The sequence below is a fragment of the Hypanus sabinus genome, chromosome 8 (genome assembly GCF_030144855.1).
Source record: "Hypanus sabinus isolate sHypSab1 chromosome 8, sHypSab1.hap1, whole genome shotgun sequence".
NCBI classification, from domain to species: Eukaryota; Metazoa; Chordata; class Chondrichthyes; order Myliobatiformes; family Dasyatidae; genus Hypanus; species Hypanus sabinus.
The window spans coordinates 87084697-87112257 of record NC_082713.1 but is presented as its reverse complement, the minus strand read 5'-3'; positions in this window follow the sequence as shown (position 1 = coordinate 87112257).

Sequence of the window (27561 nt, the reverse complement as noted above, 5' to 3'; positions counted from 1 at the left end):
TCCTGCATTCTTGGACCAAGGCTCAGTGTTCCGTGTCCCTGTCCCCTGGACCAAGGCTCTGTGTTCCACATTCCTGTCCCCCTGGAACAAGGCTCTATGTACTGTGTTCCTGTCCCCCTGGACGAAGGCTCTATGTTCCACATTCCTGTCCTCCTGGACTAAGGCTCTTTGTTCCGCGTTCCTGTCCCCCTGGACCAAGGCTCTGTGTTCCACGTTCCTGTACCCACAGGAACTAGGTTTTGCGTTCCACGTTCCTGTCCCTCTGGACCAAGTCTCTGTATTCCCCGTTCCTGTCCACCTGGACCAAGGCTCTGTGTTCCGCATTCCTGAGCCCCCGGACCAATGCTCTATGTTCCGCGTTCCTGTACCCACAGGACCAAGTCTTTATGTTCCGCGTTCCTGTCCCACTGGACCTAGGCTCAGTCTTCCGTGTTCCTGTCCCCCTGGAACAAGGCTCTGTGTTCCACTTTCCTGTACCCGTGGACCAAGGCTCTGTGTTCCGTGTTCCTGTCCCCCTCTACCAAGGCTTTGTGTTCCGGGTTCCAGTCCACCTGGACCAAGGCACTGTGTACAGTGTTCCTGTCCACCTGGACCAAGGCTCTGTGTTCCGTGTTCCTGTCCCACAGGAACAAGGCTCTGTGTTCCGTGTTCCTGTACCCACAGGACGAAGGCTTTGTGTTCCATGTTCCTGTACCCACAGGACCAAGGCTGTGTGTTCCGTGTTCCTGTCCCCCTGGAACAAGGCTCTGTGTTCCGCGTTCCTGTCCCCCTGGATCAAGGCTCTATGTACCGCGTTCCTGTCAACCTGGACTAATGCTCTGTGTTCCGCATTCCTGTCCCCCTGGACCAAGGCTCTGTGTTCCATGTTCTGGTCCACCTGGCCTAAGGCTCAGTGTTCCGCGTTCCTGTACCCCTGGACCAAGGCTTTATGTTCCGCATTCCTGTCCCCCTGGACCAGGGCTCTGTGTTCCACGTTCCTGTACCCGTGGACCAAGGCTCTGTGTTCCACGTTCCTGTACCCCTGGACCAAGGCTCTGTGTTCCACGTTCCTGTACCCACAGGAACTAGGTTCTGCGTTCCACGTTCCTGTCCCTCTGGACCAAGTCTCTGTATTCCCCGTTCCTGTGTACCTGGACCAAGGCTCTGTGTTCCGCGTTCCTGAGCTCCCGGACCAAGGCTCTAAGTTCTGCGTTCCTGTCTACTGGACAAAGGATCAGTTTCCCGCATTCCTGTACCACTGGACCAAGGCTATGTGTTCCGCGTTCCTGTACCCCTGGACTAAGGTTCAGTGTTCAGCATTCCTGGACCAAGGCTCAATGTTCCGTGTTCCTGTCCCAATGGACCAAGGCTCGGTGTTCCGCGTTCCTGTCCCACTTGTCCAGGGCTCTGTGTTCCGCTTTCCAGTCCCCCTGGACCAATCCTCTATGTTCCGCGTTCCTGTACCCACAGGACCAAGTCTTTATGTTCCGCGTTCCTGTCCCACTGTACCTAGGCTCAGTCTTCCGTGTTCCTGTCCCCCTGGACCAAAGCTCTGTGTTCCGTGTTCCTGTCCCACTGGACCAATGCTCTGTGAACCACGTTACTGTCCCCCTGGACCACGGCTTTCTGTTCCCCGTTCCTGTCCCCCTCTACCAAGGCTCTGTGTTCCGGGTTCCAGTCCACCTGGACCAAGGCACTGTGTACCGTGTTCCTGTCCACCTGGACCAAGGCTCTGTGTTCCATGTTCCTGTCCCACAGGAACAAGGCTCTGTGTTCCGTGTTCCTGTACCCACAGGACGAAGGCTTTGTGTTCCATGTTCCTGTACCCACAGGACCAAGGCTGTGTGTTCTCTGTTCCTGTCCCCCTGGAACAAGGCTCTGTGTTCCGCGTTCCTGTCAACCTGGACTAAGGCTCTGTGTTGGGCATTCCTGTACCCCTGGACAAAGGCTCAGTTTTCCACGTTCCGGTCCACGTGGCCTAAGGCTCAGTGTTCCGCGTTCATGTACCCACAGGACCAAGGCTTTCTGTTCCACATTCCTGTCCCCCTGGAACAAGACTTTATGTTCCGCGTTCCTGTCCCCTGGACGAAGGCTCTGTATTCCCTGTTCCTGTACCCACAGGACCAATGTTCTGTGTTCCGCTTTCCGGTCCCCCTGGACCAAGACTGAATGTTCCGTGTTCCTGTCCACCTGGACCAAGGCTCTGTGTTCCGTGTTCCTGTCCCCACAGGACGAAGGATTTGTGTTCCACATTCCTGTCCCACTGGACGAAGGCTCTATGTAACGCGTTCATGTCAACCTGGACTAACGCTCTGTGTTCCACATTCCTGTCCCCCTGGATCAAGGCTCTATGTACCGCGTTCCTGTCAACCTGGACTAAGGCTTTGTGTTCCACATTCCTGTCCTCCTGGACCAAGGCTCTGTGTTCCATGTTCCGGTCCACATGGCCTAAGGCTCAGTGTTCCGCGTTCATGTACCCACAGGACCAAGGCTTTATGTTCCGCGTTCCTGTCCCACTGGACCAAGGCTCTATGTTCCGCGTTCCTGTCTACTGGGCAAAGGCTCAGTTTTCCATGTTCCTGTCCACCTGGACTAAGGCTCTGTTCCGTGTTCCTGTCCCCCTGGATCAAGGCTCTGTGTTCCACGTTCCTGTACCCACAGGAACTAGGCTCTGCGTTCCGCGTTCCTGTCCCCCTGGACAAAGTCTCTGTATTCCCCGTTCCTGTCCCCCTGGACCAATGTTCTGTGTTCCGCCTTCCTGTCCCCCTGGAACAAGGCTCTATGTACCGTGTTCCTGTCCAACTGCACCATGGCTGTATGTACCTCGTTCCTGTACACCTGGACTAAGGCTCTGTGTTCCGCATTCCTGTCCTCCTGGACTAAGGCTCTGTGTTCCATGTTCCGGTCCACGTGGCCTAAGGCTCAGTGTTCCGCGTTCATGTACACACAGGACCAAGGCTTTCTGTTCCGCGTTCCTGTCCGTCTGGACCAAGGCTCTATGTTCCGCGTTCCTGTCCCCCTGGACCAATGTTCTATGTTCCGCGTTCCTGTCCCCCTGGACCAAGGCTCTGTGTTCCATGTTCCGGTCCACCTGGCCTAAGGCTCAGTGTTCCGTGTTCATGTACCCACAGGACCAAGGCTTTATGTTCCGCGTTCCTGTCCCACTGGACCAAGGCTCTATGTTCCGCGTTCCTGTCTACTGGACAAAGGCTCAGTTTTCCATGTTCCTGTACCCCTGGACCAAGGTTCAGTGTTCTGCATTCTTGGACCATGGCTCAGTGTTCCGTATTCCTGTACCCACAGGACCAAGCCTCAGTGTTCCACATTCCTGTCCCCCTGGAACAAGGCTCTATGTAACGCGTTCCTGTCCCCCTGGACGAAGGCTCTATGTTCCATGTTCCTGTCCACTTGGACTAAGGCTCTTTGTTCCGCGTTCCTGAGCCCCCGGACCAAGGCTCTAAGTTCTGCGTTCCTGTCTACTGGACAAAGGCTCAGTTTCCCGCATTCCTGTACCACTGGACCAAGGCTATGTGTTCCGCGTTCCTGTACCCCTGGACCAAGGTTCAGTGTTCAGCATTCCTGGACCAAGGCTCAATGTTCCGTGTTCCTGTCCCAATGGACCAAGGCTCGGTGTTCCGCGTTCCTGTACCCAAAGGACCAAGTCTTTATGTTCCGCGTTCCTGTCCCACTGGACCTAGGCTCAGTCTTCCGTGTTCCTGTCACCCTGGACCAATGCTCTGTGTTCCGTGTTCCTGTCCCACTGGACCAATGCTCTGTGTTCCACGTTACTGTCCCCCTGGACCAAGGCTCTCTGTTCCACGTTCCTGTCCCACTGGACCAAGGCTCTATGTTCCGCGTTCCTGTCTACTGGACAAAGGCTCAGTTTTCCATGTTCCTGTACCCCTGGACCAAGGTTCAGTGTTCTGCATTCTTGGACAAAGGCTCAGTGTTCCGTATTCCTGTACCCACAGGACCAAGCCTCTGTGTTCCATATTCCTGTTCCCCTGGATGAAGGCTCTATGTTCCATGTTCCTGTCCACCTAGACTAAGGCTCTTTGTTCCGCGTTCCTGTCCCCCTGGACCAAGGCTCTGTGTTCCACATTCCTGTACCCGTGGACCAAGGCTCTGTGTTCCACGTTCCTGTACCCACAGGACCAAGGCTCTGTGTTCCGCGTTCCAGTACCCACAGGAACTAGGTTCTGCGTTCCACGTTCCTGTCCCTCTGGACCAAGGCTCTGTATTCAGCGTTGCTGTCCCCCTGGACGAAGGCTCTGTATTCCCTGTTCCTGTACCCACAGGACCAATGTTCTGTGTTCCGCTTTCCGGTCCCTCTGGACCAAGACTGAATGTTCCGTGTTCCTGTCCACCTGGACCAAGGCTCTGTGGTACGTGCTCCTGTACCCACAGGACGAAGGCTTTGTGTTCCGTGTTCCGGTACCCACAGGACCAAGGCTGTGTGTTCCATGTTATTGTCCCCCTGGAAGAAGGCTCTGTGTTCCATGTTCCTCTACCCACAGGACCAGGTCTGTGTGTTCCGCGTTCCTGTCCCCCTGGATCAAGGCTCTATGTACCGCGTTCCTGTCAACCTGGACTAAGGCTCTGTGTTCCGCATTCCTGTCCCCCTGGACCAAGGCTCTGTGTTCCATGTTCCGGTCCACATGGCCTAAGGCTCAGTGTTCCGTGTTCATGTTTCCACAGGACCAAGGCTTTATGTTCCGCGTTCCTGTCTACTGGACAAAGGCTCAGTTTTCCATGTTCCTGCACCCCTGGACCAAGGTTCAGTGTCCTGCATTCTTGGACCAAGGCTCAGTGTTCCGTGTCCCTGTCCCCTGGACCAAGGCTCTGTGTTCCGTGTCCCTGTCCCCTGGACCAAGGCTCTGTGTTCCACATTCCTGTCCCCCTGGAACAAGGCTCTATGTACTGTGTTCCTGTCCCCATGGACGAAGGCTCTATGTTCCACATTCCTGTCCTCCTGGACTAAGGCTCTTTGTTCCGCGTTCCTGTCCCCCTGGACCAAGGCTCTGTGTTCCACGTTCCTGTACCCACAGGAACTAGGTTTTGCGTTCCACGTTCCTGTCCCTCTGGACCAAGTCTCTGTATTCCCCGTTCCTGTCCACCTGGACCAAGGCTCTGTGTTCCGCATTCCTGAGCCCCCGGACCAATGCTCTATGTTCCGCGTTCCTGTACCCACAGGACCAAGTCTTTATGTTCCGCGTTCCTGTCCCACTGGACCTAGGCTCAGTCTTCCGTGTTCCAGTCCCCCTGGAACAAAGCTCTGTGTTCCGTGTTCCTGTCCCACTGGACCAATGCTCTGTGTTCCACGTTACTGTCCCCCTGGACCAAGGCTCTCTGGTCCATGTTCCTGTCCCCCTGGACCAAGGCTCTGTGTTCCGGTTTCCTCTCCATCTCTATCAAGGCTCTGTGTTCCGTGTTCCAGTCCACCTGGACCAAGGCACTGTGTAGCGTGTTCCTGTCCACCTGGACCAAGGCTCTGTGTTCCACGTTCCTGTCCCACAGGAACAAGGCTCTGTGTTCCGTGTTCCTGTACCCACAGGACCAAGGCTGTGTGTTCCGTGTTCCTGTCCCCCTGGAACAAGGCTCTGTGTTCCGCGTTCCTGTCCTCCTGGATCAAGGCTCTATGTACCGCGTTCCTGTCAACCTGGACTAAGGCTCTGTGTTCCGCATTCCTGTCCCCCTGGCCTAAGGCTCAGTGTTCCGCGTTCATGTACCCACAGGACCAAGGCTTTATGTTCCGCGTTCCTGTCCCCCTGGACCAAGGCTCTATGTTCCGCGTTCCTGTCTACTGGACAAAGGCTCAGTTTTCCATGTTCCTGTACCGCTGGACCAAGGTTCAGTGTTCTGCATTCTTGGACCAAGGCTCAGTGTTCCGTGTTCCTGTACCCACAGGACCAAGGCTCTGTGTTCCACATTCCTGTCCCCCTGGAACAAGGCTCTATGTACCGCGTTCCTGTCCCCCTGGACGAAGGCTCTATGTTCCACATTCCTGTCCACCTGGACTAAGGCTCTTTGTTCCGCGTTCCTGTCCCCCTGGACCAAGGCTCTGTGTTCCACGTTCCGGTACCCGTGGACCAAGGCTCTGTGTTCCATGTTCCTGTACCCCTGGAACAAGGCTCTGTGTTCCGCGTTCCTGTACCCACAGGAACTAGGTTCTGTGTTCCACGTTCCTGTCCCTCTGGACCAAGTCTCTGTATTCCCCGTTCCTGTCCCCCGGGACCAAGGCTCTGTGTTCCACGTTCCTGTACCCACAGGAACTAGGTTCTGCGTTCCACGTTCCTGTCCCTCTGGACCAAGTCTCTGTATTCCCCGTTCCTGTCCACCTGGACCAAGGCTCTGTGTTCCGCATTCCTGAGCCCCCGGACCAATGCTCTATGTTCCGCGTTCCTGTACCCACAGGACCAAGTCTTTATGTTCCGCGTTCCTGTCCCCCTGGAACAAAGCTCTGTGTTCCGTGTTCCTGTCCCACTGGAACAATGCTCTGTGTTCCACGTTACTGTCCCCCTGGACCAAGGCTCTCTGGTCCATGTTCCTGTCCCCCTGGACCAAGGCTCTGTGTTCCGGTTTCCTCTCCCCCTCTATCAAGGCTCTGTGTTCCGTGTTCCAGTCCACCTGGACCAAGGCACTGTGTAGCGTGTTCCTGTCCACCTGGACCAAGGGTCTGTGTTCCACGTTCCTGTCCCACAGGAACAAGGCTCTGTGTTCCGTGTTCCTGTACCCACAGGACCAAGGCTGTGTGTTCCGTGTTCCTGTCCCCCTGGAACAAGGCTCTGTGTTCCGCGTTCCTGTCCTCCTGGATCAAGGCTCTATGTACCGCGTTCCTGTCAACCTGGACTAAGGCTCTGTGTTCCGCATTCCTGTCCCCCTGGCCTAAGGCTCAGTGTTCCGCGTTCCTGAGCCCCTGGACCAAGGCTCTAAGTTCTGCGTTCCTGTCTACTGGACAAAGGCTCAGTTTCCCGCATTCCTGTACCACAGGACCAAGGCTATGTGTCCCGCGTTCCTGAACCCCTGGACTAAGGTTCAGTGTTCAGCATTCCTGGACCAAGGCTCAATGTTCCGTGTTCCTGTCCCAATGGACCAAGGCTCGGTGTTCCGCGTTCCTGTCCCACTTGACCAAGGCTCTGTGTTCCACGTTCCTGTACCCGTGGACCAAGGCTCTGTGTTCCATGTTCCTGTACCCCTGGACCAAGGCTCTGTGTTCCGCGTTCATGTTTCCACTGGACCAAGGCTTTATGTTCCGCGTTCCTGTCCCACTGGAACAAGGCTCTATGTTCCGCGTTCCTGTCTACTGGACAAAGGCTCAGTTTTCCATGTTCCTGCACCCCTGGACCAAGATTCAGTGTCCTGCATACTTGGACCAAGGCTGTGTGTTCCGTGTTCCTGTCCCCCTGGAACAAGGCTCTGTGTTCCGCGTTCCTGTCCTCCTGGATCAAGGCTCTATGTACCGCGTTCCTGTCAACCTGGACTAAGGCTCTGTGTTCCGCATTCCTGTCCCCCTGGCCTAAGGCTCAGTGTTCCGCGTTCATGTACCCACAGGACCAAGGCTTTATGTTCCGCGTTCCTGTCCCCCTGGACCAAGGCTCTATGTTCCGCTTTCCTGTCTACTGGACAAAGGCTCAGTTTTCCACGTTCCTGTACCCCTGGACCAAGGTTCAGTGTTCTGCATTCTTGGACCAAGGCTCAGTGTTCCATGTTCCTGTACCCACAGGACCAAGGCTCTGTGTTCCACATTCCTGTCCCCCTGGAACAAGGCTCTATGTACCGCGTTCCTGTCCCCCTGGACGAAGGCTCTATGTTCCATTTTCCTGTCCACCTGGACTAAGCCTCTTTGTTCCGTGTTCCTGTCCCCTGGACCAATTCTCTGTATTCCCTGTTCCTGTACCCACAGGACCAATGTTCTGTGTTCCGCTTTCCGGTCCCCCTGGACCAAGACTGAATGTTCCGTGTTCCTGTACACCTGGACCAAGGCTCTGTGTTCCGTGTTCCTGTACCCACAGGACGAAGGCTTTGTGTTCCGTGTTCCGGTACCCACAGGACCAAGGCTGTGTGTTCCATGTTCCTGTCCCCCTGGAAGAAGGCTCTGTGTTCCGTGTTCCTCTACCCACAGGACCAAGGCTGTGTGTTACGTGTTCCTGTCCCCCTGGATCAAGGCTCTATGTACCGCGTTCCTGTCAACCTGGACTAAGGCTCTGTGTTCCGCATTCCTGTCCCCCTGGACCAAGGCTCTGTGTTCCATGTTCCGGTCCACCTGGCCTAAGGCTCAGTGTTCCGCGTTCATGTACCCACAGGACCAAGGCTTTATGTTCCGCGTTCCTGTCCCCCTGGACCAAGGCTCTTTGTTCCGCGTTCCTGTCCCCCTGGACCAAGGCTCTGTGTTCCACTTTCCTGTACCCCTGGACCAAGGCTCTGTGTTCCACGTTCCTGTACCCACAGGAACAAGGTTCTGCGTTCCACGTTCCCGTCCCTCTGGACCAAGTCTCTGTATTCCCCGTTCCTGTCCCCTGCGACCAAGGCTCTGTGTTCCACGTTCCTGTACCCACAGGAACTAGGTTCTGCGTTCCACGTTCCTGACCCTCTGGACCAAGTCTCTGTATTCCCCGTTCCTGTCCACCTGGACCAAGGCTCCGTGTTCCGCCTTCCTGAGCCCCTGGACCAAGGCTCTAAGTTCTGCGTTCCTGTCTACTGGACAAAGGCTCAGTTTCCCGCATTCCTGTACCACAGGACCAAGGCTATGTGTCCCACGTTCCTGTACCCCTGGACCAAGATTCAGTGTTCAGCATTCCTGGACCAAGGCTCAATGTTCCGTGTTCCTGTCCCAATGGACCAAGGCTCGATGTTCCGCGTTCCTGTCCCACTTGACCAGGGCTCTGTGTTCCGCTTTCCTGTCCCCCTGGACCAAGGCTCTATGTTCCGCGATCCTGTAGCCAAAGGACCAAGTCTTTATGTTCCGCGTTCCTGTCCCACTGGACCTAGGCTCAGTCTTCCGTGTTCCTGTCCCCCTGGAACAAAGCTCTGTGTTCCGTGTTCCTGTCCCACTGGACCAATGCTCTGTGTTCCACGTTACTGTCCCCCTGGACCAATGCTCTCTGTTCAGGTTTCCTGTCCCCCTCTACCAAGGCTCTGTGTTCCATGTTCCTGTCCCACAGGAACAAGGCTCTGTCTTCCGTGTTCCTGTACCCACAGGACGAAGGCTTTGTGTTCCATGTTCCTGTACCCACAGGACGAAGGCTTTGTGTTCCATGTTCCTGTACCCACAGGACCAAGGCTGTGTGGTCCGTGTTCCTGTACCCACAGGACGAAGGCTCTGTGTTCCGCATTCCTGTCCCCCTGGACCAAGGCTCTGTGTTCCATGTTCCGGTCCACCTGGCCTAAGGCTCAGTGTTCCGCGTTCATGTACCCACAGGACCAAGACTTTATGTTCCGCGTTCCTGTCCCCCTGGACCAAGGCTCTATGTTCCATGTTCCTGTCCCCCTGGACCAAGGCTCTGTGTTTCGGTTTCCTGTCCCCCTCTACCAAGGCTCTGTGTTCCATGTTCCTGTCCCACAGGAACAAGGCTCTGTGTTCCGCATTCCTGACCCCCTGGACCAAGGCTCTGTGTTCCATGTTCCGGTCCACCTGGCCTAAGGCTCAGTGTTCCGCGTTCATGTACCCACAGGACCAAGGCTTTATGTTCCGCGTTCCTGTCCCACTGGACCAAGGCTCTATGTTACGCGTTCCTGTCTACTGGACAAAGGCTCAGTTTTCCATGTTCCTGTACCCCTGGACCAAGGTTCAGTGTTCTGCATTCTTGGACCAAGGCTCAGTGTTCCGTATTCCTGTACCCACAGGACCAAGCCTCTGTGTTCCACATTCCTGTACCCCTGGACCAAGGCTCTGTGTTCCACGTTCCTGTACCCACAGGAACTAGGTTCTGCGTTCCACGTTCCTGTCCCTCTGGACCAAGTCTCTGTATTCCCCGTTCCTGTCCCCCGGGACCAAGGCTCCGTGTTCCACGTTCCTGTACCCACAGGAACTAGGTTCTGCGTTCCACGTTCTTGTCCCTCTGGACCAAGTCTCTGTATTCCCCATTCCTGTCCACCTGGACCAAGGCTCCGTGTTCCTCGTTCCTGAGCCCCTGGACCAAGGCTCTAAGTTCTGCGTTCCTGTCTACTGGACAAAGGCTCAGTTTCCCGCATTCCTGTACCACAGGACCAAGGCTATGTGTTCCGCGTTCCTGTACCCCTGGACCAAGGTTCAGTGTTCAGCATTCCTGGACCAAGGCTCAATGTTCCGTGTTCCTGTCCCAATGGCCCAAGGCTCGGTGTTCCGCGTTCCTGTCCCACTTGACCAGGGCTCTGTGTTCCGCTTTCCTGTCCCCCTGGACTAAGGCTCTATGTTCCGCGTTCCTGTAGCCAAAGGACCAAGTCTTTATGTTCCGCGTTCCTGTCCCACTGGACCTAGGCTCAGTCTTCCGTGTTCCTGTCACCCTGGACCAAAGCTCTGTGTTCCGTGTTCCTGTCCCACTGGACCAATGCTCTGTGTTCCACGTTACTGTCCCCCTGGACCAAGGCTCTCTGTTCCAAGTTCCTGTCCCCCTGGACCAAGGCTCTGTGTTCAGGTTTCCTGTCCCCCTCTACCAAGGCTCTGTGTTCCATGTTCCTGTCCCACAGGAACAAGGCTCTGTGTTCCGTGTTCCTGTACCCACAGGACGAAGGTTTTGTGTTCCATGTTCCTGTACCCACAGGACCAAGGCTGTGTGTTCCGTGTTCCTGTCCCCCTGGAACAAGGTTCTGTGTTCCACGTTCCTGTCCCCCTGGATCAAGGCTCTATGTACCGCGTTCCTGTCAACCTGGACTAAGGCTCTGTGTTCCGCATTCCTGTCCCGCTGGACTAAGGCTCTGTGTTCCGCATTCCTGTCCCCCTGGACCAAGGCTCTGTGTTCCATGTTCCAGTCCACCTGGCCTAAGGCTCAGTGTTCCGCGTTCATGTACCCACAGGACCAAGGCTTTATGTTCCGCGTTCCTGTCCCCCTGGACCAAGGCTCTATGTTCAGCGTTCCTGTCTACTGGACAAAGGCTCAGTTTTCCACGTTCCTGTACCCCTGGACCAAGGTTCAGTGTTCTGCATTCTTGGACCAAGGCTCAGTGTTCCGTGTTCCTGTACCCACAGGACCAAGGCTCTGTGTTCCGTGTTCCTGTCCCCCTGGAACAAGGCTCTATGTACCGCGTTCCTGTCCCCCTGGACGAAGGCTCTGTATTCCCTGTTCCTGTACCCACAGGACCAATGTTCTGTGTTCCGCTTTCCGGACCCCTGGACCAAGACTGAATGTTCCGTGTTCCTGTCCACATGGACCAAGGCTCTGTGGTCCGTGTTCCGGTACCCAGAGGACCAGGGCTGTGTGTTCCATGTTCCTGTCCCCCTGGAAGAAGGCTCTGTGTTCCGTGTTCCTCTACCCACAGGACAAAGTCTGTGTGTTCCGCGTTCCTGTCCCCCTGGATCAAGGCTCTATGTACCGCGTTCCTGTCAACCTGGAGTAAGGCTCAGTGTTCCACATTCCTGTCCTCCTGGACCAAGGCTCTGTGTTCCGTGTTCCTGACCCCCTGGATCAAGGCTCTATGTCCCGCGTTCCTGTCAACCTGGACTAAGGCTCAGTGTTCCACATTAATGTCCTCCTGGACCAAGGCTCTGTGTTCCGTGTTCCTGACCCCCTGGACCAAGGCTCTGTGTTCCATGTTCCGGTCCACCTGGCCTAAGGCTCAGTGTTCCGCGTTCATGTACCCACCTGGACCAAGGCTCTATGTTCCGCGATCCTGTCTACTGGACAAAGGCTCAGTTTTCCACGTTCCTGTACCCCTGGACCAAGGTTCAGTGTTCTGCATTCTTGGACCAAGGCTCAGTGTTCCGTGTTCCTGTACCCACAGGACCAAGGCTCTGTGTTCCACATTCCTGTCCCCCTGGAACAAGGCTCAATGTACCGCGTTCCTGTCCCCCTGGACGAAGGCTCTATGTTCCATGTTCCTGTCCACCTGGACTAAGGCTCTTTGTTCCGTGTTCCTGTCCCCCTGGACCAAGGCTCTGTATTCCCTGTTCCTGTACCCACAGGACCAATGTTCTGTGTTCCGCTTTCCGGTCCCCCTGGACCAAGACTGAATGTTCCGTGTTCCTGTCCACCTGGACCAAGGCTCTGTGGTACGTGCTCCTGTACCCACAGGACGAAGGCTTTGTGTTCCGTGTTCCGGTACCCACAGGACCAAGGCTGTGTGTTCCATGTTCCTGTCCCCCTGGAAGAAGGCTCTGTGTTCCGTGTTCCTCTACCCACAGGACCAAGGCTGTGTGTTACGCGTTCCTATCCCACTGGATCAAGGCTCTATGTACCGCGCTCCTGTCAACCTGGACTAAGGCTCTGTGTTCCGCATTCCTGTCCCCCTGGACCAAGGCTCTGTGTTCCATGTTCCGGTCCACATGGCCTAAGGCTCAGTGTTCCGCGTTCATGTACCCACAGGACCAAGGCTTTATGTTCCGCGTTTCTGTCCCACTGGACCAAGGCTCTATGTACCGCGTTCCTGTCAACCTGGACTAAGGCTCTGTGTTCCGCATTCCTGTCCCCCTGGACCAAGGCTCTGTGTTCCATGTTCCGGTCCACCTGGCCTAAGGCTCAGTGTTCCGCGTTCATGTACCCACAGGACCAAGGCTTTATGTTCCGCGTTCCTGTCCCACTGGACCAAGGCTCTATGTTACGCGTTCCTGTCTACTGGACAAAGGCTCAGTTTTCCATGTTCCTGTACCCCTGGACCAAGGTTCAGTGTTCTGCATTCTTGGACCAAGGCTCAGTGTTCCGTGTTCCTGTACCCACAGGACCAAGGCTCCGTGTTCCACATTCCTGTCCCCCTGGAACAAGCCTCTATGTACCGCGTTCCTGTCCCTCTGGACAAAGGCTCTATGTTCCGCGTTCCTGTCCCCCTGGACAAAGGCTCTATGTACCGCGTTCCTGTCCCCCTGGACGAAGGCTCTATGTTCCATGTTCCTGTCCACCTGGACTAAGGCTCTTTGTTCCGCGTTCCTGTCCCCCTGGACCAAGGCTCTGTATTCCCTGTTCCTGTACCCACAGGACCAATGTTCTGTGTTCCGCTTTCCGGTCCCCCTGGACCAAGACTGAATGTTCCGTGTTCCTGTCCACCTGGACCAAGGCTCTGTGGTACGTGCTCCTGTACCCACAGGACGAAGGCTTTGTGTTCCGTGTTCCGGTACCCACAGGACCAAGGCTGTGTGTTCCATGTTCCTGTCCCCCTGGAAGAAGGCTCTGTGTTCCGTGTTCCTCTACCCACAGGACCAAGGCTGTGTGTTACGCGTTCCTGTCCCACTGGATCAAGGCTCTATGTACCGCGTTCCTGTCAACCTGGACTAAGGCTCTGTGTTCCGCATTCCTGTCCCCCTGGACCAAGGCTCTGTGTTCCATGTTCCGGTCCACATGGCCTAAGGCTCAGTGTTCCGCGTTCATGTACCCACAGGACCAAGGCTTTATGTTCCGCGTTCCTGTCCCACTGGACCAAGGCTCTATGTACCGCGTTCCTGTCAACCTGGACTAAGGCTCTGTGTTTCGCATTCCTGTCCCCCTGGACCAAGGCTCTGTGTTCCATGTTCTGGTCCACCTGGCCTAAGGCTCATTGTTCCGCGTTCATGTACCCACAGGACCAAGGCTTTATGTTCCGCGTTCCTGTCCCACTGGACCAAGGCTCTATGTTACGCGTTCCTGTCTACTGGACAAAGGCTCAGTTTTCCATGTTCCTGTACCCCTGGACCAAGGTTCAGTGTTCTGCATTCTTGGACCAAGGCTCAGTGTTCCGTATTCCTGTACCCACAGGACCAAGCCTCTGTGTTCCACATTCCTGTTCCCCTGGATGAAGGCTCTATGTTCCATGTTCCTGTCCCCCTGGACGAAGGCTCTATGTTCCATGTTCCTGTCCACCTGGACTAAGGCTCTTTGTTCCGCGTTCCTGTCCCCCTGGACCAAGGCTCGGTGTTCCACGTTCCTGTACCCGTGGACCAAGGCTCTGTGTTCCACGTTCCTGTACCCCTGGACCAAGGCTCTGTGTTCCACGTTCCTGTACCCACAGGAACTAGGTTCTGCGTTCCACGTTCCTGTCCCTCTGGTCCAAGTCTCTGTATTCCCCGTTCCTGTCCCCCGGGACCAAGGCTCCGTGTTCCTCGTTCCTGTACCCACAGGAACTAGGTTCTGCGTTCCACGTTCTTGTCCCTCTGGACCAAGTCTCTGTATTCCCCGTTCCTGTCCACCTGGACCAAGGCTCCGTGTTCCGCGTTTCTGAGCCCCTGGACCAAGGCTCTAAGTTCTGCGTTCCTGTCTACTGGACAAAGGCTCAGTTTCCCGCATTCCTGTACCACAGGACCAAGGCTATGTGTTCCGCGTTCCTGTACCCCTGGACCAAGGTTCAGTGTTCAGCATTCCTGGACCAAGGCTCAATGTTCCGTGTTCCTGTCCCAATGGACCAAGGCTCGGTGTTCCGCGTTCCTGTCCCACTTGACCAGGGCTCTGTGTTCCGCTTTCCTGTCCCCCTGGACCAAGGCTCTATGTTCCGCGTTCCTGTAGCCAAAGGACCAAGTCTTTATGTTCCGCGTTCCTGTCCCACTGGACCTAGGCTCAGTCTTCCGTGTTCCTGTCCCCCTGGACCAAAGCTCTGTGTTCCGTGTTCCTGTCCCACTGGACCAATGCTCTGTGTTCCACGTTACTGTCCCCCTGGACCAAGGCTCTCTGTTCCAAGTTCCTGTCCCCCTGGACCAAGGCTCTGTGTTCAGGTTTCCTGTCCCCCTCTACCAAGGCTCTGTGTTCCATGTTCCTGTCCCACAGGAACAAGGCTCTGTGTTCCGTGTTCCTGTACCCACAGTACGAAGGCTGTGTGTTCCGTGTTCCTGTCCCCCTGGACCATGGCTCTGTGTTCCACGTTCCTGTCCCCCTGGAACAAGGCTCTGTGTTCCGTGTTCCTCTACCCACAGAACCAAGGCTGTGTGTTCCGTGTTCCTGTCCCCCTGGACCAAGGCTCTGTGTTCCACGTTCCTGTCCCCCTGGAACAAGGCTCTGTGTTCCGTGTTCCTCTACCCACAGAACCAAGGCTGTGTGTTCCGTGTTCCTGTCCCCCTGGATCAAGGCTCTATGTTCCGCGTTCCTGTCAACCTGGACCAAGGCTCTGTGTTCCATGTTCCGGTCCACCTGGCCTAAGGCTCAGTGTTCCGCGTTCATGTACCCACAGGACCAAGGTTTTATGTTCCGCGTTCCTGTCCCCCTGGACCAAGGCTCTATGTTCAGTGTTCCTGTCTACTGGACAAAGGCTCAGTTTTCCACGTTCCTGTACCCCTGGACCAAGGTTCAGTGTTCTGCATTCTTGGACCAAGGCTCAGTGTTCCGTGTTCCTGTACCCACAGGACCAAGGCTCTGTGTTCCACATTCCTGTCCCCCTGGAACAAGGCTCTATGTACCGCGTTCCTGTCCCCCTGGACGAAGGCTCTGTATTCCCTGTTCCTGTACCCACAGGACCAATGTTCTGTGTTCCGCTTTCCGGTCCCCCTGGACCAAGACTGAATGTTCCGTGTTCCTGTCCACCTGGACCAAGGCTCTGTGGTCCGTGTTCCTGTCCAACTGGACCAAGGCTCTCTGTTCCACGTTCCTGTCCATCTGGACCCAGGCTCTATGTTCCCCGTTCCTGACCACTGGACCAAGGATCTGTCTTCCGTTTTTCTGTCCCCCTGGACCAAGGCACTGTGTTCCTCGTTCCTGTCCCCCTGGACCAAGGCTCTGTGTTCCTCGTTCCTGTACCCCTGGACCAAGGATCTGTGATCCGCGTTCCTGTCAACCTGGATTAAGGCTCTCTGTTCCACGTTCCTGTCCATCTGGACCCAGGCTCTATGTTCCCCGTTCCTGACCACTGGACCAAGGATCTGTCTTCCTTTTTCCTGTCCCCCTGGACCAAGGTTCAGTGTTCAGCATTCCTGGACCAAGGCTCAGTGTTCCGTGTTCCTGTCCCCATGGACCAAGGCTCTGTGTTCCACGTTCCTGTCCACCTGGACGAAGGCTCTATGTTCCATGTTCCTGTCCACATGGACTAAGGCTCTATGTTCCATGTTCCGGTCCCCCTGGACCAAGGCTCAGTGTTCCGCGTTCCTGTCCCCCTGCACCAAGGCTCAGTGTTCCACGTTCCTGTACCCACAGGACCAGGGCTCTGTGTTCAGCGTTCCTGTCCCCCTGGACCAAGGCTCTGTGTTCCGTGTTCCTGTACCCCTGGACCAAAGTTCATTGTTCAGCATTCCTATACCAAGGCTCAATGTTCCGTGTTCCTGTCCTAATTGACCAAGTCTCGGTGTTCCGCGTTCCTGTCCCACTTGTCCACAGCTCTGTGTTCCGCGTTCCTGTCCCCCTGGACCAAGTCTCTATATTCCCCGTTCCTGTACCCACAGGACCAATGATCTGTGTTCCGCCTTCCTGTCCCCATGGACCAAGGCTCTATGTTTCGTGTGCCTGTCCCCCTGGACCAAGGCTCAGTGTTCCGTGTCCCTGTCCCCCAGGAAAAAGGCTCTGTGTTCCGTGTTCCTGTCCCCCTGGGCCAAGGCTCTTTGATCTGTGTTCCTGTCCAACTGGACCGGCTCTCTGTTCCACGTTCCTGTCCATCTGGACCCAGGCTCTATGTTCCCCGTTCCTGACCACTGGACCAAGGATCTGTCTTCCGTTTTCCTGTCCCCCTGGACCAAGGCACTGTGTTCCTCGTTCCTGTCCCCCTGGACCAAGGCTCTGTGTTCCTCGTTCCTGTCCCCCTGGACCAAGGCTCTGTGTTCAGCATTCCTGGAGCAAGGCTCAGTGTTACGTGTTCCTGTACCCATGGACCAAGGCATGGTGTTCCGCGTTCCTGTCCCCCTGAACCAGGGCTCTGTGTTCCGTGTTCCTGTACCCACAGGACCAAGGCTCTGTGTTCCACGTTCCTGTCCCCCTGGACCAAGGCTCTGTGTTCCTCGTTCCTGTACCCACAGGACCAAGGCTCTGTGTTCAGCATTCCTGGAGCAAGGCTCAGTGTTACGTGTTCCTGTACCCATGGACCAAGGCATGGTGTTCCGCGTTCCTGTCCCCCTGAACCAGGGCTCTGTGTTCCGTGTTCCTGTACCCACAGGACCAAGGCTCTGTGTTCCACGTTCCTGTCCCCCTGGAACAAGGCTCTATGTACCGTGTTCCAGTCCCCCTGGACCAAGGCTTTGTGTTCCATGTTGCTGTCCACCTGGACTAAGGCGCAGTGTACCGCGTTCCTGTCCCCCTGGACCAAGACTCTGTGTTCTATGTTCCTGTCCCACTGGACCAAGGCTCTATGTTCCGCGATCCTGTCTACTGGACAAAGGCTCAGTTTTCCACGTTCCTGTACCCCTGGACCAAGGTTCAGTGTTCTGCATTCTTGGACCAAGGCTCAGTGTTCCGTGTTCCTGTACCCACAGGACCAAGGCTCTGTGTTCCACATTCCTGTTCCCCTGGAACAAGGCTCGATGTACCGCGTTCCTGTCCCCCTGGACGAAGGCTCTATGTTCCGCGTTCCTGTCCCCCTGGACCAAGGCTCTGTATTCCTCGTTCCTGTACCCACAGGACCAATGTTCTGTGTTCCGCTTTCCGGTCCCCCTGGACCAAGACTGAATGTTCCGTGTTCCTGTCCACCTGGACCAAGGCTCTGTGGTCCGTGTTCCTGTACCCACAGGACCAAGGCTCTGTGTTCCGTGTTCCTGTACCCACAGGACGAAGGCTTTGTGTTCCGTGTTCCTGTACCCACAGGACCAAGGCTGTGTGTTCCATGTTCCTGTCCCCCTGGAACAAGGCTCTATGTACCGCGTTCCTTTCCCCCTGGACCAAGGCTCAGTGTTCCGTGTTCCTGTCCCACAGGAAAAAGGCTCTGCGTTCCACGTTCCTGTACCCCTGGACCAAGGCTCTGTGTTCCACGTTCCTGTCCCCCTGAAGCAAGGCTCTGAGTTCCATGTTGCTGTCCACCTGGACTAAGGCTCAGTGTTCCACGTTCCTGTACCCACAGGACAAAGGCTTTATGTTCTGCGTTCCTGTCCCCCTGGTCCAAGGCTCTGTGTTCCGCGTTCCTGTACCCCTGGACCAAGGTTCAGTGTTCTGCATTCTTGGACCAAGGCTCAGTGTTCAGTGTTCCTGTCCCACTGGACCAAGGTTCAGTGTTCAGCATTCCTGGAACAAGGCTCAGCGTTCCGTGTTCCTGTCCCCATGGACCAAGGCTCGGTGTTCCGCGTTCCTGTCCCTCTGGACCAGGGCTCTGTGATCCGCGTTCCTATCCCCCTGGACTAAGACTCTATGTTCCGCGTTCCTGTCCCCTTGGACCAAGGCTCTGTGTACCGCGTTCCTGTCAACCTGGACTAAGGCTCTATGTTCCACATTCCTGGACCAAGGCTCAGTGTTCCGTGTTTCTGTCCCCCTGGACCAAGGCTCTGTGTTCCGCGTTCCTGTACCCCTGGACCAAGGTTCAGTGTTCAGCATTCCTGGACCAAGGCTCAGTGTTACGTGTCCCTGTCCCAATGGACCAAAACTCGGTGTTCCGCATTCCTGTCCCACTTGTCCAGGGCTCGGTGTTCTGCGTTCCTGTCCCCTTGGACCAATGCTCTATGTTCCCCGTTCCTGTCACCACAGGACCAATGTTCTGTGTTCCGCCTTCCTGTCCCCCTGGACCAAGGCTCTATGTTCCGTGTTCCTGTCCCCCTGGACAAAGGCACAGTGTTCTGCATTCCTGTACCCACAGGACCAAGGCAGTGTGTTCCGTGTTCCTGACCCCCAGGAAAAAGGCTCTGTGTTCCGCGTTCCTGTCCCCCCGGACGAAGGCTCTGTGTTCCGCGTTCCTGTCCCACTTGTCCGGGGCTCTGTGTTCTGCGTTCCTGTCCCCCTGGACCAAGGCTCTATTTTCCGCGTTCATGTCCCCCTGGACCAATGCTCTATGTTCCCCTTTCCTGTACCCACAGGACCAATGTTCTGTGTTCCGCCTTCCTGTCCCCCTGGACCAAAGCTCTATGTTCCGCGTTCCTGTCCCCCTGGACCAAGACTCTGTGTTCCGTGTTCCTGTTAACCTGGACCAATGCTCTGTGTTCCACGTTCCTGTCCCCCTGGCCTAAGGCTCTATGTTCCACGTTCCTGTCCCACTGGACCAAGGCTTTGTGTTCCATGTTGCTGTCCACCTGGACTAAGGCGCAGTGTTCCGCGTTCCTGTCCCCCTGGACCAAGACTCTGTGTTCTATGTTCCTGTCCCCCTGGACCAAGGCTCTATGTTCCGCGTTCCTGTCTACTGGACAAAGGCTCAGTTTTCCACGTTCCTGTACCCCTGGACCAAGGTTCAGTGTTCTGCATTCTTGGACCCGGCTCAGTGTTCCGTGTTCCTGTACCCACAGGACTAAGGCACAGTGTTCCGTGTTCCTGTACCCACAGGACCAAGGCACAGTGTTCCGTGTTCCTGTACCCACAGGACCAAGGCTCTGTGTTCCACATTCCTGTCCCCCTGGAACAAGGCTCGATGTACCGCGTTCCTGTCCCCCTGGACGAAGGCTCTATGTTCCGCGTTCCTGTCCCCCTGGACCAAGGCTCTGTATTCCTCGTTCCTGTACCCACAGGACCAATGTTCTGTGTTCCGCTTTCCGGTCCCCCTGGACCAAGACTGAATGTTCCGTGTTCCTGTCCACCTGGACCAAGGCTCTGTGGTCCGTGTTCCTGTACCCACAGGACCAAGGCTCTGTGTTCCGTGTTCCTGTACCCACAGGACCAAGGCTGTGTGTTCCATGTTCCTGTCCCCCTGGAACAAGGCTCTATGTACCGCGTTCCTTTCCCCCTGGACCAAGGCTCAGTGTTCCGCGTTCCTGTACCCACAGGACCAAGGCTGAGTGTTCCGTGTTCCTGTCCCACAGGAAAAAGGCTCTGCGTTCCACGTTCCTGTTCCCCTGGACGAAGGCTCAGTGTTCCGTGTTCCTGTCCCCTGGACCAAGTCTCTGTGTTCCGTGTTCCTGTCCCCCTGGACCAAGACTCTGTGTTCCGTGTTCCTGTCTACCTGGACCAATGCTCTGTGTTCCACGTTCCTGTCCCCCTGGAACAAGGCTCTATGTACCGCGTTCCTTTCCCCCTGGACTAAGGCTCTAAGTTCCACGTTCCTGTCCCCCTGGACAAAGGCTTTGTGTTCCATGTTGCTGTCCACCTGGACTAAGGCGCAGTGTTCCGCGTTCCTGTACCCACAGGACAAAGGCTTTATGTTCCGCGTTCCTGTCCCCCTAGACCAAGGCTCTGTGTTCCGCGTTCCAGTACCCCTGGACTAAGGTTCAGTGTTCAGCATTCCTGGACCAAGGCTCAATGTTCCGCGTTCCTGTCCCACCTGTCCAGGGCTCTGTGTTCCGCTTTCCTGTCGCCCTGGACCAATGCTCTATGTTCCGCGTTCCTGTACCCACAGGACCAAGTCTTTATGTTCCGCGTTTCCTGTCCCACTGGACCTAGGCTCAGTCTTCCGTGTTCCTGTCACCCTGGACCAAAGCTCTGTGTTCCGTGTTCCTGTCCCACTGGACCAATGCTCTGTGTTCCACGTTACTGTCCCCCTGGACCAAGGCTCTGTGTTCCACGTTCCTGTCCCCCTCTACCAAGGCTCTGTGTTCCGTGTTCCAGTCCACCTGGACCAAGGCACTGTGTACCGTGTTCCTGTCCACCTGGACCAAGGCTCTGTGGTCCGTGTTCCTGTCCCACAGGAACAAGGCTCTGTGTTCCGTGTTCCTGTACCCACAGGACCAAGGCTGTGTGTTCCGTGTTCCTGTCAACCTGGACTAAGGCTCTGTGTTCCATGTTCCGGTCCACCTTGCCTAAGGCTCAATGTTCCGTGTTCCTGTCCTAATTGACCAAGTCTCGGTGTTCCGCGTTCCTGTCCCACTTGTCCACGGCTCTGTGTTCCGCGTTCCTGTCCCCCTGGACCAAGTCTCTATATTCCCCGTTCCTGTACCCACAGGACCAATGATCTGTGTTCCGCCTTCCTGTCCCCATGGACCAAGGCTCTGTGTTCCGCGTTCCTGTACCCACAGGACCAAGGTTCAGTGTTCAGCATTCTTGGAACAAGGCTCAGTGTTCCTCGTTCCTGTCCTCCCTGGACCAAGGCTCTGTGTTCCGCGTTCCTGTACCCCTGGAACAAGGTTCAGTGTTCAGCATTCCTGGAGCAAGGCTCAGTGTTACGTGTTCCTGTACCCATGGACCAAGGCTCGGTGTTCCGCGTTCCTGTCCCCCTGAACCAGGGCTCTGTGTTCCGTGTTCCTGTACCCACAGGACCAAGGCTCTGTGTTCCACGTTCCTGTCCCCCTGGAACAAGGCTCTATGTACCGTGTTCCTGTCCCCCTGGACAAAGGCTCTGTGTTCCATGTTCCTGTCCCACTGGACCAAGGCTCAGTGTTCCATGTTCCTGTCCCACTGGACCAAGGCTCAGTGTTCCGCGTTCCTGTACCCCGGACCAAGGCTCAGTGTTCCACGTTCCTGTACCCACAGGACCAGGGCTCTATGTTCCGCGTTCCTGTCCCACTGGAACAAGGCTCTATGTTCCGCGTTCCTGTCTACTGGACAAAGGCTCAGTTTTCCGTGTTCCTGCACCCACAGGACCAAGGTTCAGTGTTCTGCATTCTTGGACCAAGGCTCAGTGTTCCGTGTCCCTGTCCCCTGGACCAAGGCTCTGTGTTCCGCGTTCCTGTACCCCTGGACCAAGGCTCTGTGTTCCACGTTCCTGTCCCCCTGAAGCAAGGCTCTGTGTTCCATGTTGCTGTCCACCTGGACTAAGGCTCAGTGTTCCACGTTCCTGTAACCACAGGACAAAGGCTTTATGTTCTGCGTTCCTGTCCCCCTGGTCCAAGGCTCTGTGTTCCGCGTTCCTGTACCCCTGGACCAAGGTTCAGTGTTCTGCATTCTTGGACCAAGGCTCAGTGTTCAGTGTTCCTGTCCCACTGGACCAAGGTTCAGTGTTCAGCATTCCTGGAACAAGGCTCAGCGTTCCGTGTTCCTGTCCCCATGGACCAAGGCTCGGTGTTCCGCGTTCCTGTCCCTCTGGACCAGGGCTCTGTGATCCGCGTTCCTATCCCCCTGGACTAAGGCTCTATGTTCCGCGTTCCTGTCCCCTTGGACCAAGGCTCTGTGTACCGCGTTCCTGTCAACCTGGACTAAGGCTCTGTGTTCCACATTCCTGGACCAAGGCTCAGTGTTCCGTGTTCCTGTCCCCCTGGACCAAGGCTCTGTGTTCCGCGTTCCTGTACCCCTGGACCAAGGTTCAGTGTTCAGCATTCCTGGACCAAGGCTCAGTGTTACGTGTCCCTGTCCCAATGGACCAAAACTCGGTGTTCCGCATTCCTGTCCCACTTGTCCAGGGCTCGGTGTTCTGCGTTCCTGTCCCCCTGGACCAAGGCTCTTTGTTCCGCGTTCATGTCCCCCTGGACCAATGCTCTATGTTCCCCGTTCCTGTACCCACAGGACCAATGTTCTGTGTTCCGCCTTCCTGTCCCCCTGGACCAAGGCTCTATGTTCCGTGTTCCTGTACCCCTGGACAAAGGCACAGTGTTCTGCATTCCTGTACCCACAGGACCAAGGCAGTGTGTTCCGTGTTCCTGACCCCCAGGAAAAAGTCTCTGTGTTCCGCGTTCCTGTCCCACTTGTCCGGGGCTCTGTGTTCTGCGTTCCTGTCCCCCTGGACCAAGGCTCTATTTTCCGCGTTCATGTCCCCCTGGACCAATGCTCTATGTTCCCCTTTCCTGTACCCACAGGACCAATGTTCTGTGTTCCGCCTTCCTGTCCCCCGGACCAAAGCTCTATGTTCCGCGTTCCTGTCCCCCTGGACCAAGACTCTGTGTTCCGTGTTCCTGTTAACCTGGACCAATGCTCTGTGTTCCACGTTCCTGTCCCCCTGGCCTAAGGCTCTATGTTCCACGTTCCTGTCCCACTGGACCAAGGCTTTGTGTTCCATGTTGCTGTCCACCTGGACTAAGGCGCAGTGTTCCGCGTTCCTGTCCCCCTGGACCAAGACTCTGTGTTCTATGTTCCTGTCCCCCTGGACCAAGGCTCTATGTTCCGCGTTCCTGTCTACTGGACAAAGGCTCAGTTTTCCACGTTCCTGTACCCCTGGACCAAGGTTCAGTGTTCTGCATTCTTGGACCCGGCTCAGTGTTCCGTGTTCCAGTACCCACAGGACTAAGGCACAGTGTTCCGTGTTCCTGTACCCACAGGACCAAGGCACAGTGTTCCGTGTTCCTGTACCCACAGGACCAAGGCTCTGTGTTCCACATTCCTGTCCCCCTGGAACAAGGCTCGATGTACCGCGTTCCTGTCCCCCTGGACGAAGGCTCTATGTTCCGCGTTCCTGTCCCCCTGGACCAAGGCTCTGTATTCCTCGTTCCTGTACCCACAGGACCAATGTTCTGTGTTCCGCTTTCCGGTCCCCCTGGACCAAGACTGAATGTTCCGTGTTCCTGTCCACCTGGACCAAGGCTCTGTGGTCCGTGTTCCTGTACCCACAGGACCAAGGCTCTGTGTTCCGTGTTCCTGTACCCACAGGACCAAGGCTGTGTGTTCCATGTTCCTGTCCCCCTAGAACAAGGCTCTATGTACCGCGTTCCTTTCCCCCTGGACCAAGGCTCAGTGTTCCGCGTTCCTGTACCCACAGGACCAAGGCTGAGTGTTCCGTGTTCCTGTCCCACAGGAAAAAGGCTCTGCGTTCCACGTTCCTGTTCCCCTGGACGAAGGCTCAGTGTTCCGTGTTCCTGTCCCCTGGACCAAGTCTCTGTGTTCCGTGTTCCTGTCCCCCTGGACCAAGACTCTGTGTTCCGTGTTCCTGTCTACCTGGACCAATGCTCTGTGTTCCACGTTCCTGTCCCCCTGGAACAAGGCTCTATGTACCGCGTTCCTTTCCCCCTGGACTAAGGCTCTAAGTTCCACGTTCCTGTCCCCCTGGACCAAGGCTTTGTGTTCCATGTTGCTGTCCACCTGGACTAAGGCGCAGTGTTCCGCGTTCCTGTACCCACAGGACAAAGGCTTTATGTTCCGCGTTCCTGTCCCCCTAGACCAAGGCTCTGTGTTCCGCGTTCCTGTACCCCTGGACTAAGGTTCAGTGTTCAGCATTCCTGGACCAAGGCTCAATGTTCCGCGTTCCTGTCCCACCTGTCCAGGGCTCTGTGTTCCGCTTTCCTGTCGCCCTGGACCAATGCTCTATGTTCCGCGTTCCTGTACCCACAGGACCAAGTCTTTATGTTCCGCGTTTCCTGTCCCACTGGACCTAGGCTCAGTCTTCCGTGTTCCTGTCACCCTGGACCAAAGCTCTGTGTTCCGTGTTCCTGTCCCACTGGACCAATGCTCTGTGTTCCACGTTACTGTCCCCCTGGACCAAGGCTCTGTGTTCCACGTTCCTGTCCCCCTCTACCAAGGCTCTGTGTTCCGTGTTCCAGTCCACCTGGACCAAGGCACTGTGTACCGTGTTCCTGTCCACCTGGACCAAGGCTCTGTGGTCCGTGTTCCTGTCCCACAGGAACAAGGCTCTGTGTTCCGTGTTCCTGTACCCACAGGACCAAGGCTGTGTGTTCCGTGTTCCTGTCAACCTGGACTAAGGCTCTGTGTTCCATGTTCCGGTCCACCTTGCCTAAGGCTCAATGTTCCGTGTTCCTGTCCTAATTGACCAAGTCTCGGTGTTCCGCGTTCCTGTCCCACTTGTCCACGGCTCTGTGTTCCGCGTTCCTGTCCCCCTGGACCAAGTCTCTATATTCCCCGTTCCTGTACCCACAGGACCAATGATCTGTGTTCCGCCTTCCTGTCCCCATGGACCAAGGCTCTGTGTTCCGCGTTCCTGTACCCACAGGACCAAGGTTCAGTGTTCAGCATTCTTGGAACAAGGCTCAGTGTTCCTCGTTCCTGTCCTCCCTGGACCAAGGCTCTGTGTTCCGCGTTCCTGTACCCCTGGAACAAGGTTCAGTGTTCAGCATTCCTGGAGCAAGGCTCAGTGTTACGTGTTCCTGTACCCATGGACCAAGGCTCGGTGTTCCGCGTTCCTGTCCCCCTGAACCAGGGCTCTGTGTTCCGTGTTCCTGTACCCACAGGACCAAGGCTCTGTGTTCCACGTTCCTGTCCCCCTGGAACAAGGCTCTATGTACCGTGTTCCTGTCCCCCTGGACAAAGGCTCTGTGTTCCATGTTCCTGTCCCACTGGACCAAGGCTCAGTGTTCCATGTTCCTGTCCCACTGGACCAAGGCTCAGTGTTCCGCGTTCCTGTCCCCCGGACCAAGGCTCAGTGTTCCACGTTCCTGTACCCACAGGACCAGGGCTCTATGTTCCGCGTTCCTGTCCCACTGGACAATGGCTCTGTGTTCCGTGTTCCTGCACCCACAGGACCAAGGTTCAGTGTTCCGTGTCCCTGTCCCCTGGACCAAGGCTCTGTGTTCCGCGTTCCTGTACCCCTGGACCAAGGCTCTGTGTTCCGCGTTCCTGTACCCCTGGACCAAGGCTCTGTGTTCCACGTTCCTGTCCCCCTGAAGCAAGGCTCTGTGTTCCATGTTGCTGTCCACCTGGACTAAGGCTCAGTGTTCCACGTTCCTGTAACCACAGGACAAAGGCTTTATGTTCTGCGTTCCTGTCCCCCTGGTCCAAGGCTCTGTGTTCCGCGTTCCTGTACCCCTGGACCAAGGTTCAGTGTTCTGCATTCTTGGACCAAGGCTCAGTGTTCAGTGTTCCTGTCCCACTGGACCAAGGTTCAGTGTTCAGCATTCCTGGAACAAGGCTCAGCGTTCCGTGTTCCTGTCCCCATGGACCAAGGCTCGGTGTTCCGCGTTCCTGTCCCTCTGGACCAGGGCTCTGTGATCCGCGTTCCTATCCCCCTGGACTAAGGCTCTATGTTCCGCGTTCCTGTCCCCTTGGACCAAGGCTCTGTGTACCGCGTTCCTGTCAACCTGGACTAAGGCTCTGTGTTCCACATTCCTGGACCAAGTCTCAGTGTTCCGTGTTCCTGTCCCCCTGGACCAAGGCTCTGTGTTCCGCGTTCCTGTACCCCTGGACCAAGATTCAGTGTTCAGCATTCCTGGACCAAGGCTCAGTGTTACGTGTCCCTGTCCCAATGGACCAAAACTCGGTGTTCCGCATTCCTGTCCCACTTGTCCAGGGCTCGGTGTTCTGCGTTCCTGTCCCCCTGGACCAAGGCTCTTTGTTCCGCGTTCATGTCCCCCTGGACCAATGCTCTATGTTCCCCGTTCCTGTACCCACAGGACCAATGTTCTGTGTTCCGCCTTCCTGTCCCCCTGGACCAAGGCTCTATGTTCCGTGTTCCTGTACCCCTGGACAAAGGCACAGTGTTCTGCATTCCTGTACCCACAGGACCAAGGCAGTGTGTTCCGTGTTCCTGACCCCCAGGAAAAAGGCTCTGTGTTCCGCGTTCCTGTCCCCCCGGACGAAGGCTCTGTGTTCCGCGTTCCTGTCCCACTTGTCCGGGGCTCTGTGTTCCACGTTCCTGTCCCCCTGGCCTAAGGCTCTATGTTCCACGTTCCTGTCCCACTGGACCAAGGCTTTGTGTTCCATGTTGCTGTCCACCTGGACTAAGGCGCAGTGTTCCGCGTTCCTGTCCCCCTGGACCAAGACTCTGTGTTCTATGTTCCTGTCCCCCTGGACCAAGGCTCTATGTTCCGCGTTCCTGTCTACTGGACAAAGGCTCAGTTTTCCACGTTCCTGTACCCCTGGACCAAGGTTCAGTGTTCTGCATTCTTGGACCCGGCTCAGTGTTCCGTGTTCCTGTACCCACAGGACTAAGGCACAGTGTTCCGTGTTCCTGTACCCACAGGACCAAGGCACAGTGTTCCGTGTTCCTGTACCCACAGGACCAAGGCTCTGTGTTCCACATTCCTGTCCCCCTGGAACAAGGCTCGATGTACCGCGTTCCTGTCCCCCTGGACGAAGGCTCTATGTTCCGCGTTCATGTCCCCCTGGACCAATGCTCTATGTTCCCCGTTCCTGTACCCACAGGACCAATGTTCTGTGTTCCGCCTTCCTGTCCCCCTGGACCAAGGCTCTATGTTCCGTGTTCCTGTCCCCCTGGACAAAGGCACAGTGTTCTGCATTCCTGTACCCACAGGACCAAGGCAGTGTGTTCCGTGTTCCTGTCCCCCAGGAAAAAGGCTCTGTGTTCTGCGTTCCTGTCCCCCTGGACCAAGGCTCTGTGTTCCGCGTTCCTGTCCCACTTGTCCGGGGCTCGGTGTTCTGCGTTCCTGTCCCCCTGGACCAAGGCTCTATTTTCCGCGTTCATGTCCCCCTGGACCAATGCTCTATGTTCCCCTTTCCTGTACCCACAGGACCAGTGTTCTGTGTTCCGCCTTCCTGTCCCCCTGGACCAAGGTTCTGTGTTCCGCGTTCCTGTCCCTCTGGACCAAGGTTCAGTGTTCTGCATTCTTGGACCAAGGCTCAGTGTTCCGTGTTCCTGTCCCCTTGGACCAAGGCTCTGTGTTCCTCGTTCCTGTACCCCTGAACCAGGGCTCTGTGTTCCGTATTCCTGTACCCCTGGACCAAGGTTCATTGTTCAGCA